Source organism: Equus przewalskii, chromosome 14, assembly GCF_037783145.1.
Source record: "Equus przewalskii isolate Varuska chromosome 14, EquPr2, whole genome shotgun sequence".
NCBI lineage: Eukaryota > Metazoa > Chordata > Mammalia > Perissodactyla > Equidae > Equus > Equus przewalskii.
Window position 1 is genome coordinate 77,363,398 of NC_091844.1, and position 16,002 is coordinate 77,379,399.

Sequence of the window (16,002 nt, forward strand, 5' to 3'; positions counted from 1 at the left end):
TAATATTTCCTAATCTGACAATGACAGCATATAAAAGCAAAATTATAGAGAGATTTTTTTATGTATGTAGAAGTAAAAGTTTAAGCAAAACATTAACAAACCAAATACAAAAATATGTATAGAAAATTACCAAATCAGGTTTTTCTCAGGAATGATTTAATAGATAAAATACATAAATAGCTCTTGTTACATTAAACAGATTAAAGGAGAAGACTCATATGACCATTTCATTATCTTTGGCCTAAGGATTTAATAAATTTAACAATAACTCAAGATTAAAACAAACCAACAGACAGCTATTAATAAACTAGGCACAGAAATATGTTCCATTACCTGTTAATGTTATATATTTTTAAAAACAATATATAATATTTAAAAAGGGAAATTTTAGAAGGATTCCCTTTAGCATCAGAAGCAAGGCAGGAATTGCCACCATTTCCACTTTAATTTAGAATTATATTGGAAGTGTTAGGCAGGACAGTATGATAAGAAAGATGAAGTAAAAGTAAAATTATTAGAAAGAAGAAGATAAAACTGTCATTATCAACCTAAAAAGCCCCAAAGAATCCAAGGTAAATTATTATAATTAATTTTTATACACTGTAACAAATAAACAGAAAAATTTTTAAAGTTATCTTTTAATACACTAACAAAAAAATGTAAAGTGTCTAGGGATAAACCTAACAAAGTAAGTATAAGATCAGAATGCAAAAGAAATTATAAACTTTATCGAATACATTAAAGAGAACCAAAAGAGATTAAGAGAGATTTAGTGTTCACAGATAGAAAGAATTAAACTAGTACAGATTATTGATTCTTTCTAATTAAGGATTGAAACTCCAACTAAATGCCAACAGTTTTTTTGCTCAAGGCAGAAATTTTCAAGCTGGGCATTCTAAAATGCATATTAAAGAGTAAAGAACTAAGAATAGCCAAGACATTTAGGAAGAAAAAGAAAGAGAAGGAGGAGGAGGGAAAGAAAAAGGAGAAGAATGGAAGATATGCCTCATCTAGTATCAGAGCTCCTTATGAAGCTAAAATAATCAAGATAGTGTGGTGTTGGTGTAGGAGTAGACAACGGGATCAATGGGCACGATATTGAGCCTGATAGATGACAGAGATTGTATGATAGATGTGTGGGAAAGAGAGTCTAGTCAATAAGTGGAGATAGGCTGATAAAAAATGTTTATATGGGTGCAGAAAAATGGACTATATCATGTCATGTACAGAAATCAACTCCTGATAAATTAAGGACTTAAATATCAAAATGAAAGATCTAAGTAGAAAAAGTAAGTGCTATTGGATTTGAAAAAAAATTATGTCATATAATCCAAGTGTTAGAGAAGATGTGGATTGACTTGATCTCTTGTACATTGCTCTGAAATCTGCAATTTGGTAGAACCACTTTGAAAAAATGTTTTGTCCCTTTCTTGAATGTTGACCATTCTCATACTCTATGTTTCAGACATTTTACTCTTAGGTATTTACTCAAGAGAAGAGAAAAAACAAGTTGAATAAGAAATTTCCAGATCAGAGAAGGTGGTACATTTAATTCCATACCTCAAGAAAAAAAAAGATAATAATAAAAACCAATACAGAAATAAAAACCAGCATAAAAGGAGAAAGAATAGAACAGCTTAAAACAGAGTTAAAATGGAAGAGCATAAGTTTGAGAAAAAATCATGCAAAAGCAATTGGAAAACTGCAAATATATCAAAATTGTTAGAGAGAAAATGATACCTATGTTAAAAATGACAAAGGAAACCAAACTTTCACATAATGGATTTTCTTAAGAATAAAGAGTAGAATAAATGAAACGGAAAATGCATTCAAATATATAATGCAAAAACACTTCTCTGCAATGTAGAAAACCTGCCTGTGAAGTTTGAAAGAGCAACGTGTTTTCAGAAAATTGATACAGAATTGTAATGCCAAGAAATATCCTCGTGAACCCATTGAACTTCAAGGATCAATCAAACAAAAGAGCTCGGAAATTTGACTTCATTTATATGAATGAACTGATAATTCACATGGAGTCTATTTAAACAGAAAGCAAGGCTAAAAACAATATGGGAGTTATGATTATAGAAAAAGGCATGCGCATCATAAACATTAACACTATAAAACAATGTAATTAAAGCAAATTAGGAGATTAATGTTCTTAACTAGGAAATTGAGGGGAAATGTAACTTGAGTGATTTCCTCATTTTTCAGAACAAAAATTCAATGTACCGATAAAAGTGGATGCCTCAAGAAATACAGGTTTATGTATATTATTTATGATTATTGTGGTAACCACAACAAGAGCTAAGAACATGTTATAAACTCTCCAAATTTTCTGGAGGAAATGCGCACATACACATACACATACACACACACACACCCACACACAGCATCAGCAGGAGCAACAACAAAGAAAATGGAAATCATATAGCAAATCTCTCCTCTCTCTCTCTAGCTCCATATACAAATATACAAATATACTTATTCATATATTTCTTATCTGCAACGCCTAGAACAACATACTTTACAAAGTAGATACTCACAAAATCAATATTACTTCAGAAGATATCAGGACCACTTCAGGGCCATTGAACCTGTTGCCCACACCACTTGCTCCTAGGGCCTCCCAACTGCACCTCCATCCACCCTCCCCACACACACACACACCACACTGGCCTTTCCATTCTGAAGTCTACAGTCTGTGATATCAGTCTTTGAATACAATCCTGGAATCAAAGAGAAAATGTAGTTGGAAGGAATATTCAGGCATGGGAAAGTCACTTCACCTGTCTGACAATTTCTTTCATTATAAAATGCCTTACTTTGCTCCTTCACTGTTTTTAGGGTATGTGCCTTATTTTCCTACTAAACTCCATGTTCATGGGAAGCTTGGACTCTGGTCTTGAAAACCTTCTCTATCCCATAAAGTGTCAATCACTATCTCTTGCTCATAGGAAGGGTTCTGCATTGAGCTATGATCAAATGAATAAAGGATTGAATGTTAGAAAGTTAGTAACAGATTGTATATATTGGGGTTTTAATCTTTGCCAAACATCCTGCTAATCTCTTCACATGCATTGCATAATTTAGTCTCATTACCAATCCTATTGCTATTTTATGCTTGAACCAAGGAGATTAATGAATATGACCATACCAGGATTTGAACCAAGGCAGTCTGGTTCCTTACTTAACTACTATGCTGCACAGCACAAACAAAAGAACAGTGTGTATTTTTCTGAATCTTCAATTGACTCATAGCCTGTATTCAAAGATTTAGAATACATGGGTCACTTCCTCCAGCATGCCCAGCTGCACCCGCACCGGGGAACTTCTCACTCTTTCAGCAGGTGGAAAGGAACCCCCTGGGGTGGAGAGATGCTCAGTGAAGCAAATGACCTACAATTTAAGGATGGTTTGCAATCCCAGGCACCCCTCTTGCATAACAGCTCCTCTGAGAGCCAGACCCACATGGGGCACAACAAAACAGGCACAGACCTGACCTTTCTGCCAACCTGCTCTTCCCCTGAAGACAGCCTGAGAACTGAGTGCTTCCTACTTACTAGGCCCAGGAAGGAGTCAGGGAGAGGTCTGGGAGAAGGAGAGCCTTGGGCAAGTCCCAGCTTTGAGGAACTAACCCAGGCATTAGGTTTACTCTTAGCTGTGTGTGTCCAACTAGAGGATTGTGCCATTTGAGATCTCCTAAAGCTCTAGAAACTCTAAGGGAGAGTCATCATTATGACTGTAGAAATGTCCAGAAGTTTTAGGTTTCCAGCCTAACATCACTCATGCATCGTTGGATCCCCTTAGTGTCCTGACATGCTATCACTGACTCCCTTCTGCTCCTGTAACAGCCTGAGATGCCCAGATCTACTGCAGCACTTACTATATCATGTCACAATCTCTGCTCTCCAACTGTCCCCTAGACTAGACTGCGTGCTCCTAGAGGAGGGAATAATGTGTTACTCGTCTCTGCATCCCCAGTGTCTAGAAGAACAGTGTTTGACACCAGCTGACATCAATGGACTTGTAAAACAAGTAAAGGATAAATCAGCTGTCCAGTAAAAATAAAAATCTATCCAATGGGATTGAATTAAAGGAAACTGCTGAGCTTTCTGACTGGAAAGCTGATTTCCTAGCCCATGGCCCAGGACTCATTTCCAAACTTGAAGCCCCTGACTGAAACTAAAACAGATTCCAGTGGCATTGAAAGTGCAGGGAAGATGTGAATTATTCTTTGTGGCATTCAGGTCAACATTTTCATTAGTATTCAACACACATTTTATGCATTTACTATATATATAAATTTTTTTAAAAAAACTGAACATACAGGAATAATCACTTTGACATTTTAGAGTATTTCCTTACTACTTTTCATTTATATTCTCACAAACATGTGTGTAGATAGCTAGAAAGATAAGATAATCCCCAAAAGATGCCCATGTTTAAATCCCCAGGAACTGTGAATATATTGCCTTACGTGGCAAAAGGGACTTTGCAGATGTGGTTAAGAACCTGACATGAAAAGGTTATCATGAATTACATTGGGTAGGAGGGCTTGAGTCAGAGAAGGAGATGTGATGACAGAAGCAGAGGCTGGAGTGATGCAAAAAGGGCTATGAGTTAAGGAATGAGGGCGGCCTCTAGAAGCTGGAAAAGACAAGGAACAGATTCTCCTTTAAAGCCTCCAGCAAAAACACAGCCCTACTAACCTCTTCAGTCTTCTGATCTCCAGAATGGTAATATAATAAATTTGAGTTGTTTTAAGCCCCTTGTTTGTGGTAATTTGTTACAGCAGTCATATAAAACTAAGTTAGATAGAAAGTATATTAGTTTCCTAGGGCAGTCACAACAAATTGCCATAAACTAGGTGGCTTAAAACAATGAAATTTGTTCTCTCACAGTTGTGGATGCTAGAAGTCCAAAATGAAATATTGACAAGACCATGCTCCCCCCAGAGGCCCTAGGGAAGAGCCATTCCTCACCTCTCCCCCAGCTTCTGATGGTGGCCAGCAATCCTTGGCATTCCTTGGCTTGTCGATGCATCACTCCAATCTCTGCCTTTGTCATCACATGGCAATCTCCCTGTGTGTATGTGTCTTCATGTGACCTTCTTATAAGTACACCAGTCATTACAGTTGGGGTCCACTGTAATCCAGGATGATCTGAATTTAACTAATTATATTTACAAAGACCTTCTTTCCAAATAAAGATCACATTCTGAGGTTCCAGGTAAACATAAATTTCTAGAGGGTACTATTCAACCCAATAGAGATTGGTAGATAGGTAGGTAGATAGATAGATAGACAGAAACACAGATATAGATAGATAGATAGATAGATAGATAGATAGATAGATAAGCAGACAGAAAGCTATATACATAGATAAAAACATTCTTTGACAATATCACTTTCATTGTTGCATAATATTTTGTTATATGCTTATAGCAAAATGTGTACTGTATTTATCCATTTCCTCAGCAGCACATTGTTATACTCACCAAAACATCAATTATTTCACTAGAAGAATTGTCCTCATTTCTGAGTGCCATATTCCACATGGGATTTTCACAAACCAGAACTTATTCTGGAGAGGGCAAACCAGGACAAAGAATGAACTCGAATCATTTCTAATGAAGGACTGTGGAAAGAACTGAAATGACTAATCAAGAGAAGAGAAATCTGAGGACATACATGGAGGATATCTTCAAAGACTGGATGTACTACCACTTGAAGAGAAATTAATCTTTTTCTATGTTTCCCCGAGGTGTTTAACTAAGGCAAATGGATCAAAAAACATTCTAAAGGGTAAAGTGCTACAATACTGGTCTCACCTCTCTGGATATCCTTCTTCTCTCAAATCATGGATCTGAAAATTTTCGGTCTTAGTAGTGCTCCTTAGCCTTCAAAAAAAATGTTTTTTAAAAACCTTTTTGTCAAAAACTGTGAATGACATTAGATTTTGAAAACTGTCAAGAACTCCTAAGGGTCTGAAATTTTGCCCTACTTGCAAGTTAGCAAGTTATCCTGTTATAGTTTCATGGAAGGTGTGAAAGTCCTGGGTCAAATGCCAAGGGCAGTTTACTACTCACAGCAATAGCAGTAGCCAGAACATCATCATTTTCTTGACCAGTTCTCAAGTCCTGTTCCCACAGGATGATATGAAAAGGCCAAGAGATGCCTGCACACACAATGGTTGCATCACAGGAAAGAAACTCTGAGCTTAGGAAATCCTAGTCTTTTATAATAGTCTCTAAGCAAACCTGTCTGACCTTTGCCCTGGAAAGGTCTACTATTGCTACAGAAAGAAGCTTGAAAGGTAGTCCAAACAAAAGCTGTGAGTATCAATGCTCCCAAGACATCCAGAAAGGCAAGAGACTCATAGAAAATTCTCTCTCAATAAGATCCACCCCTCCTTCATTTTTATACCATCTTGGCTTCTGGTTAATTTTCCCTGAAGTTCATCTCTACTTCAGCAACTCTGATTAATCTGACTGACAGGGACTGGAACCAACTCCATTCAATATGTCTCACACAGGATTTAGTTAATATGATGATGAATAGGACTCTGAACAGCAAGATGAGGTCAGCCCGAAGTATTAACCTCAACTATGTCCCCTCCCTCCCAACCCCCATGATCCAGGACTCAACCAGCTGAATAAATCCTTTAAACCGTTAGAATCTACCTTTAAAAGTCAGATTGTTTTTTTCTAAGTTTCTTTATTGGCATTTCCACTTGGCCTAAGGTATTAATTCAGGATGTATTGGTGATCACACAGAAAGCTTTAGTCTGAAAGGTGGCAATCAAGGGCAATGCTATCATCCATAAAAGCTCTGCCCAGTGACTTGAGATTCACCTGAATGCCTTCCAGGTTCAAATTTGACATCACTAATCACTTAAAGTCAAGGATAAATTTCAATCAACTTGTCTGAATAGATGATTCCCATTGTAGGAAAACCTGCCTGCAGGATGCACAAAAATAATGAGTCAGTTATTCCTCCAGGAAGCTCCTTCAAGTAATCAAATGTAAACTCATTTTTCAAAGATTTCTGAAGTTGTCTAAGGTTTAAATAATCTGCTGATGTTTTCTTAAACAATTTCAGGTCACTCATGACTACCCCTAAGGGGAAAACCTCTGTGTCTTCATGATAGAAACAAGGTATTTCTTGGCTTTCATACAAGTACAATCCTAAGGACACATATGATTCCCCTGCAAGAAAGTATTGTTTACAATTGTTGGGACCTGCCAAGTGGGACCTATATTGGTCAGAAGCACAGGTTGATTTGATGGTGCCTCCAGTGTAGCCTCCCAGCTGTAGGCCTTAGGATTCTAAGTTCAGTTAGAAAGAATCCTTCTTTCTGTGGCACTGCCTGAGGGCAATCAGTCCAATCTGTCCTGTTTGTCCATGCCACCTGTCAAGTGGTGCTATTGCCCTCTCCACAGAATAATTGAGAATAGGATGGGGAAGTCATCTAGAGGTGTCAACAGGTGTTTTTCAATGAGAGGTACAGGAACGGGAGGCATTCCTTGGTGTTTCTGTCAGACTTCCCAGTAAGGTTAATGGGAAAGGTGATGAAACTGTGGTCATAGTTGAGCGTATCTTGTGAAGGACTGCAGACCCAGCAGTCAGTGAAATTTAAGGCACCTACAACAATTTGGGATCGCAGCACGAAAGGAAAACTCTAGCAGTGGTTCTGAAAGACAGAAGATTAATAATGTTCCTCCCTTCCTCATATCTCCGTGGGTCTAAGGTATCCCCTCCTCAGGAATCAGAGTCATTGTTTTTCCCTACTTGAACAAAATCGGTGTGCCCCATTCCAGTAGCTATATCTTTACCCCTTTTTCCATCCTTCCCCTCCTTGCACTCAGACTGTTTGCCTGGAAGGGTCACAAGTAAGAACAATAAGTGTAGTTTTATAAAATTTAACCATAATTAAGTTTTAATATCCTATATTCCCTTTTGCCTGAGTTGTAACCCAGAGAGTGTACCCGTCAAGCTGGCCTGGGGCTCTGCCAGGGGAGAGAAGCTACCACCTGCCTAAAAATGGTCAAGATGGAATCCCAAAATTTCAGAATAGACCTCCCACATGTTTCATCTTGATCATTACCCAGGAGACAGCCTAGATGAGATGATCCCTTTCCTTTCTGGGTACAGCCACATTCCATAACCAACCTGCCTTCCTCAGGTGTGTGGATCAGGTGGAGCTGAGGAAGATAGATTCAGAAATCATTTTGTCAATCTTTGAGGAAGCTGTTCCAACACTCAATAATACCACACTGTGGATGGTAAGGACCATGGAAGTTCCATGAAATCACTTGACTATCAGTTCATTGTCAAATAGGTTTTGAGATAAAAGATGCACCACTATCAGAGTGCAAATGGCTCAGAAAGCCAATTACATGGCACTCATTAGTTTAAGGCCACAATGGTGAGGTTAGGACTGGAACAACGGCACTGCAACCTGAACAAGTGTCAACAGTGGTGTGGCCCCACTAAAGCCCTGGAGGGGTAAAGGTCTGATGAAGTCAACAAGCCAGGAGCAGGTGGGGCCTCCCTTACCTACCAAGCAACAATGGGGTCAACTATAAGGATCTTTGGAGAAACCTCCTGTCTTCCTCTTCCATTAAGAATAAACTACCTTTTCTTGATCAAAATCTCCTGTTCTTGCTTCTGAAGTGTTTGGCGACAATTTTAGACTTTTCAGTACTTTAACTCAGCCTTTATGCTCCCTACTATAGGAAGCTGACCCAATCTAACTCTCAGATACTCTGTCAAAGTCACAAATAAATTCATCTTCCATCCCTCTGACCAGAGAAAAGAAATAAAAAAATGATGAAAACTGTGAAATTCTCTTATCTCCATATCACAAAATGAATTATGTTATGATTGAGGATTTATTGACAGGCCTTTTTCTCGAATCTTTCTCTCCCATTTTTGTTATAGATTAAACCAGATCCATTTATTCATTTATTTTACTTATATTATTTAATTCAACTAATGTTATATAGCACCTGTTTTATGTCAGGCTTTTTGCTCAGAATTAGGAATATAAAGGCGAAAAAAAAAAAATCATGGCCAGGCTTTAAAAGGTCTTTGACAATTAAAGGGAGATAATACAATGGGACTTGTGGGATTATGGGAATCATTGTGTGTTACAAGAGCAGAGAAGTGGGCGTCCAGCCTACCCTGAAAAGTGCAGAGGGTCATGGGAAGCTTCTTGGAAATAGAAGCCCCTGACCTGAATCTTAAGGAACAAGAAAGAGTTTGTCAAGAGAAATACTGTTTATTTGCTTGTTTTTTTTTTTTTTCTGTAGGAGGGACACAAAAGGAGGAGTTGAAATGGAATAATATAAGAAAGAGGGGGGGAGTAAAAATAGCATTGGTCTGCAGAGAGCACTAGGCAGGTCAGATTGAGCATAAAATGAAAAGCAGAGTGTGGATGAGGATGGAGTCGGAGAGGTAGGTTGAAGGCAGATAAAGGATTCTATACACTGTTACATTTAGACTTTATTCTACTGCTGATGAAGAACTACTAAAGCGTTTAAGAGGAGAGTCATACAGCTGATTTGCAAATAAAGTAATTCTCCAGGATAGCCACATGGATAACACTCGGAGAAGGTGCTAATAATAGTCAGCAAGAGACTGAGTTCAAATGACACTTCAATAATGCGTTTAGTAGACATTGAGGCTTGAAGGGGGTAGATTTTAAACATATTTAGGAGGCAGAATAGACAGAATCTCTAAGTGAAGAAAATAAGGGGGAAGGAAGAGTCAAGCAGTCAATCATGACTCCCAGGTTTCTAGCTTTGGTAACACTGTGGATGGCAGGGGCACTCTCTGAGACCGGGAAAATATAGGACAGTGGTTTCTAAGGGGATTGATGTCTACATGTTAAGTTTAGACATCCACTGGTATGACTAGCAGCCATTAAAGTTAAGAATCTGAGGTGGTTGGGGGCTACTCCAGTGCTCAAAAAGTCAATTTGGAAATTATCAGCACATAGGTTAACTAAAATCTGGGGACTGGATGAGAATTTCTATAGAGAAAGTAATTAGAAAGATCTTAGGGAAGAACTCTGGCGAACATCAACATAAAGGGCCTGGGGTTGGGGAAAGGAGTCAATAAAGACTGGAGGAGACGGGAGAAAACCTAGGAGAAAGTTCTGCTGTAGAGCCCTGTTGGAGAGTGCCAGGGGAGAACTGAAAAATATGAATTGGATTTAGCAAGAAAAAGATCGTGGCCAGCTGAAGGAGAGCAGTCCTGTGAAAAGGTGAGAGCAGAAGCTAATTGTTGTGAGCTGGAAATGTCATTATTCGGCATGTGATGAATATGTTCTCTAGCCAGTAGGAAAATTCTATTGTATAATGTTCATTCTTTTTAACAATTAAGGAGAAAGTTTGGGGGCTGAGGCTCTGGGAAGCCTCAGCTTTAATTTTTAAAGAGACTTTAACAATTTTAATAATAATAATAATAAACTTTAATTATTAAAAAGAAAGCATGAGATGTTTCATTCATTCATGTTATATATTTGCTTGGCAAGCACATGGCACATTCGGTGGGAGGCCATACTTTGAGAATATAGCAGAAATAGCAATAATATGTCCTCTGGTAATGGAGGTGAAAGGATGGTCAGCTCGTGATGCAGAGTTTGTCAAATTTTATTAAAGGAGAAAAAGGAGATGGCTTAGAAGTCTACAATTGAGTCAGACAATGGCACGTTTGTGTCAATACAGACAAGCTGTAATAATGAACAGTTCCGCCAATCTCGCATCATCCATTTTCTTTTATGTGTAAGCCCCAGAAAAAGGTTTCATAAAAGTGTGTCTGGAGGAAAATGGGAAATGTCACTGCTGCTGAGTTCCATTCAAAAGGAGCAGGAGGAAAATACAGACTCAGGTAATTAGATTTTTAGATCCAGCTTAGACTGTAACATTGGTCACCTCGCTGTCTTCCAGGTCTAATGTGTTGATCAGGTGTGCTGTGGTGGGGAGTAGAGAGTGCAGAGCTTTCCTTCATGAGGCAGCTAAGAGTAGGATAAGAGCATGGGCTTTGAGCTGACTCTGACGTTTGTTAGTTCTATACTATTTGCAAGTTAGTTAAGCTCTCTGAGCCTCATGGCTTTTGTTTGTATTTTGGTTTTGTTTGTTAAAGGAAGTTAGCAACACTTAATCAAAAGATTGTTGAGAGGATTAAATGACCCTTTAAAGTATTCAAACAAGTCTATGAAATGCTTGGAATATTAGACAATGAGAAATTTATTGATTCCTTCTTCTTTCTCTTCTTCCTCTATTCCTTCTCTCTCCCTCTCTCCCTCTCTCTCTTTCTTCCTTCCTTCCTTCCTTCCCTCTCTTTCTCCCCAGTGAATATCTGCTCCTTCAGGCAAAGAGCGTGATTACTCAAGAGTTCAAGTGCCGCTTCCCAGACATTTCTATTATTTGCATGATCATATCATCCAAATAATGGACACCAATTTCAAAATGTCTCTAGAGGTAGGAAGGCCTTCCAAGGCCTTGGAATTCCCCTAAACAGATTGACCCTCACCAGGGACTTGATTACAACAACAAAATTCTTCCAAGCCGTAAAATGACTCAGCTCCTGTGAGAGCCATATGCACAGTTTTCCAACTCATTAACAAAAAGTTTATTCCTCATAAACCTTGAAGAAAGAACAGCTCTTTCCCAAAACTCCAAAAAACAACCTCTCCTCACTCCAGTCTCTGAAATTGGATGGAACATGACCATATGAACTGCAAACATCATTTTCCACTATAAGTGACCCTCATCTCCACACGTGGCAGGGTGGGGACTGTCTCCATTGTTTGATATTCCAGTTCTCTGGTATTTTCTTGGCATGAAGTTGTAAACCGAAATTTGGAGAGCCACAGCTATTCAATATTCAGAGGAGAGAATTTGGAATTTTTTATCCAAAATTTTCAGGGAAGGAAAACTAAACTACTCTCTGGCAATTGAAAAATATATGTCAAAGTCTCTTCACTACACTTGGAAGGACCTTTCAGTCCCTTGCTGAGGGGTCTCTTTCCTTAGTCTACACTCAGGTCTAAAATCACGTTTACTGATATCCAAATTCATGGCAGATTAGAAGTAAAAATTTGCAGTAGAAAGAGAAATTATGGGCAGACGGGTGTATCAAAAAGAAACATCAGCTAATATTTAAAAAGGAAAGTGAAAGCTAAACTTGACCAATACGGAGAATCAAATGATAGCCACAGCATTTGATGGACATCCTGTGCTGAGTGATAAACCATGCACCTGTCAGTCCCCCGAGGTCACCACCGTGATGCTGCTCAGCACAGTGAGGGTTGTTCAATGCAAACATCCATCGAGAAAAGACAAATGTTTAAATGATGCAACCAGTAGCTTATTAAGACATAGAATGTTTCCCTCTTTCCTCCCTTCCTCAAGTCCTGACTGCCCTGATTTCCATCTCTATAGATTGCTTTTGCTCATTCCAGAGTCTCAAGTAAATGGTATCGTATGGTATGTATTCCTTTGAATCTGGCTTCTTTATCACATCATGTTTCTGAGCTTCTATCATGTATCCATTCTTTTTATTGCTGAATAAGTATTCTACCATATGAATATACCACAGTTCATTTGTCCATTTACCTATTGATGACCATTTCTATCCAAGTCATTTCATGGGCAGGTGGAGTGAGACTACTGGGTTGGTTATATGGTTAGTATGTATTTAACTTTTAAGAAACTCCCAGTTTCTCCCTTAAGTAACTCCCAAAGTTATTATACTATTTTACATTCCCACTAGCAATATGTGATATTTCTAATTTCCTTACCTCTTCACCTACACTTAGTATTGTCAATCTTTTAAAATTTTATCCATAATAGTGTATGTGAAGTTATATTCGCACTGTGGCTTTAATTCGCATTTTCTTTATGACTAATGAATGACTTATAGAGCAGGGATCTGCAAACTACATCCATAGGCGGACCAGCTACATAATCTGCAGATATTAGCATAGAATAAAAATGCAAGGCCACTTGTTCAAAAGTTAATGAGAATTCCAAGATGATGACAGCAAAACGTTAAACATAGCAAGAGGCCCTGCTAAGTGGACCCCATGAAATTACACAGGTCACATGTCTGTGAGCCAAGTCTAATCCAACACCTACCTATATTTTCTCTTTTCAAAATAATATGTGTTTCCTAGCTTTGTCCACTGTAGGGCCAAAAGCAATAACTAACTTTGAAACAATGAGCACCACAACTCAAATATTGGTGTCTAAAAACCATTTCACACCACAGAAACCAGAATAAATCTGGAAGAAAAAATATGCAAGAAGAGCCTGGAATGCTTGTCATGCCAGAAAGTAAGTAAGCTGTTGAAGATGACTGGAGCTGTGTCAAAATGACAGAACAGCCAATTTAAAGAGGTTCTGACTGCCCCAAATGAATTAACTTGTGCACCAAATTAACAGTAGATGTAACAGATTTAACACATCAAAATACATGAAAAAATCCTTATGCTCATAATTGTGCAAAAATAAACACACACTCAGTAATTGCACTTCTATAAAAAGCTATCTATCCTACGGTAACAAAAAGCAGATCAGCGGTTCCTTGGGGGCTGGGGCAAAGACAGAGTTCGACTGCAGAAGGGCACACTGAATCTTCTAGAGGTGATGGAGATAGATAGTCTACTGGAGGCATTCTCCAGTGATTGTGGCAACAGTTTCACATATACGCAACTGTCAAAACTCCTCAAATTGTGCGCTCTAAATGAATGCAGTTTATTTACGTAAGTTATTCCTCAATAAAACTGACCATGAAAAAATTCAATTAGGTAAATTGAGTTGAGAGTATTTTTCAGAGTTTCTACATACCTACTGATTGTCTATTTGTTCTATCAATTACCAAGAGAGGAAAGTTGAAATGTAAAACTATAATGATGAATTTGTCTATTTCTCATTTTAATTCTATAATTTTTGCATTCAGGAGTTTTGAAGCTGTTTTTAGATTCATACATATTTATGATTGCTGTGTCTTCCAAACGAATTGGTGTTTGTATCATTGAAATGTCCCTTCTTTTTCTTTTTAAATACTCTGTCTTGAAGTCTACTTTGTTTCATAGAAATATAGCCATTTGTCTTATGCATACTGTTTGCATGGGATTATTTTTTGTATCCTTTTACTTTTGATCTATTTGTGTTTCAGATTTAAAATATATTTCTTACACACAGCATATAGTTGAGTATTGATTTTTAAAATCCATTTGACATTCTGTCTCTCTTTTTTACAAAAATCTTTAGAGTTTTACACATACGCAATTATTGATATGGTTGGTTTGCATCTAAATTTTGCTTTGTTTTCCATTTGTTTCTCTATTGGTCTTTTCCTTCTCATTGCAAAAATCATTTTTTTAAGTGATATTCCATTTTATTTTCTCTATTGGCTTCTTGCTTAGCCTAGCCTTGCCCTATGGCTAACAATACACATCATTAACTTATCAGTCTGTTTAGAGCCCATTTGTACCACTTCGTGCTTCACACTTTCCGCTTGGCATTTCAGACATTCCCCTTACCGATTCCCACTTCTATCTTCACACCTGATGCTTCCTATTCTCAATTCCTACTCCCTACCTCACATATATAATAGTATTAAAATATATAATATCATTTATCATCCCCCCATCTTTTTTCTTACAGTGAGGAAACTGTCAGTTGTCTTTAGGGAAATTATGAGAAAAATAAAACATAGCATTTTATATCTATCCATTTAATTACCATGTGCTGTGCTCCTCATTCCTTCTTCTAGATGCCAGTTTGTGTCCAGGGTCATTTCACTGCAGCCTGCAGAATTTACTTTAACATTGATTGTAGTGTAATTCTGCTGGCAAAAAACATTCAGCTTCCAATATTATGAAAATGTCCTTCCACTCTCATTTTTGAAGGTTATTTTTTGCTAGTTATGAGATTCTGGATTCAGGTTTTGTTTTGGCTTTCAGCAATTTAAAGCTCATTCCATTTGGATTCCATTCTTCCTTTTTTTCTGATGAGAAGTCTGGTATCATTTACATTATCGTTCCTCTGTACGTAATGTGTCTTGTTTTCTCTAAATGCTTTCAAGAGTTTTTCTTTATCTATGGCTTTTATCAGTTTACTATGATGTGCCTACATGTAATTTCACTTGTTTATTTCCTGCTTTGAATTCACTGTGATTCATGGATTTATACATCAAAATTTTTCATCAAATGGGGGAAATGTTCAGCCATTGTTTCCTTCGATACTTTTTTCTGCCCTATTCTCACTCTCCTCCTTTTGGGGCTCCTATTACATTTAAAATAGACAGTTTGTGTTGTTGTAGAGTTTCCCAAAGTTCTAGTCATTTTTTAATACAATTTTCTTCTTTTCTTACAGATTAAGTAATTTCTGTTGATCTATCTTCAAATTCCTTGACTCTCCAATCTGTTAAGCCCATCCTAGGATTTATTCCTTTAAGTTTTATTTTTACTCTCAAATTCAGGAATATTCATTTGATTCCTTTTAAAGTTTTTATTTTTCTATTGAGTTTTTCTCTCTTTTTTATATTTTATTCATTATTTTAATTCATTAAAACCATATTTCCCTTTTATTACTTTAATAGTTTCCCCCATTAGATCTTTGAAATTTTTATAATAACTCTTTTAAATACAACATACTAAATTCAACATTTAGGGCATTTCAGGGATGATTTTTAGTGACTGTTTTTTTCCTTGAATATGTGTCAAAATTTCCTATTTTTGTGTGTCCCTAGTAATTCTTGTTCGTGTGCTGGATTTTGTTGATAATATGTAGTACAGATTCTGAATTCTGTTGTTTTGTCCATTGAATGTTAAATTCTGTTCTGGCGGCAGTTCAAATACACTGAACTTGAGTAGACTTGGTTTTATGCTTTGTTAGGCGAGACATGTGGAACACTCAAACTGCTTCCCCACTTCCTTTAGCTAGGCAGGACTTAACATCCAAACTCTGCCTCTCCTATAAAT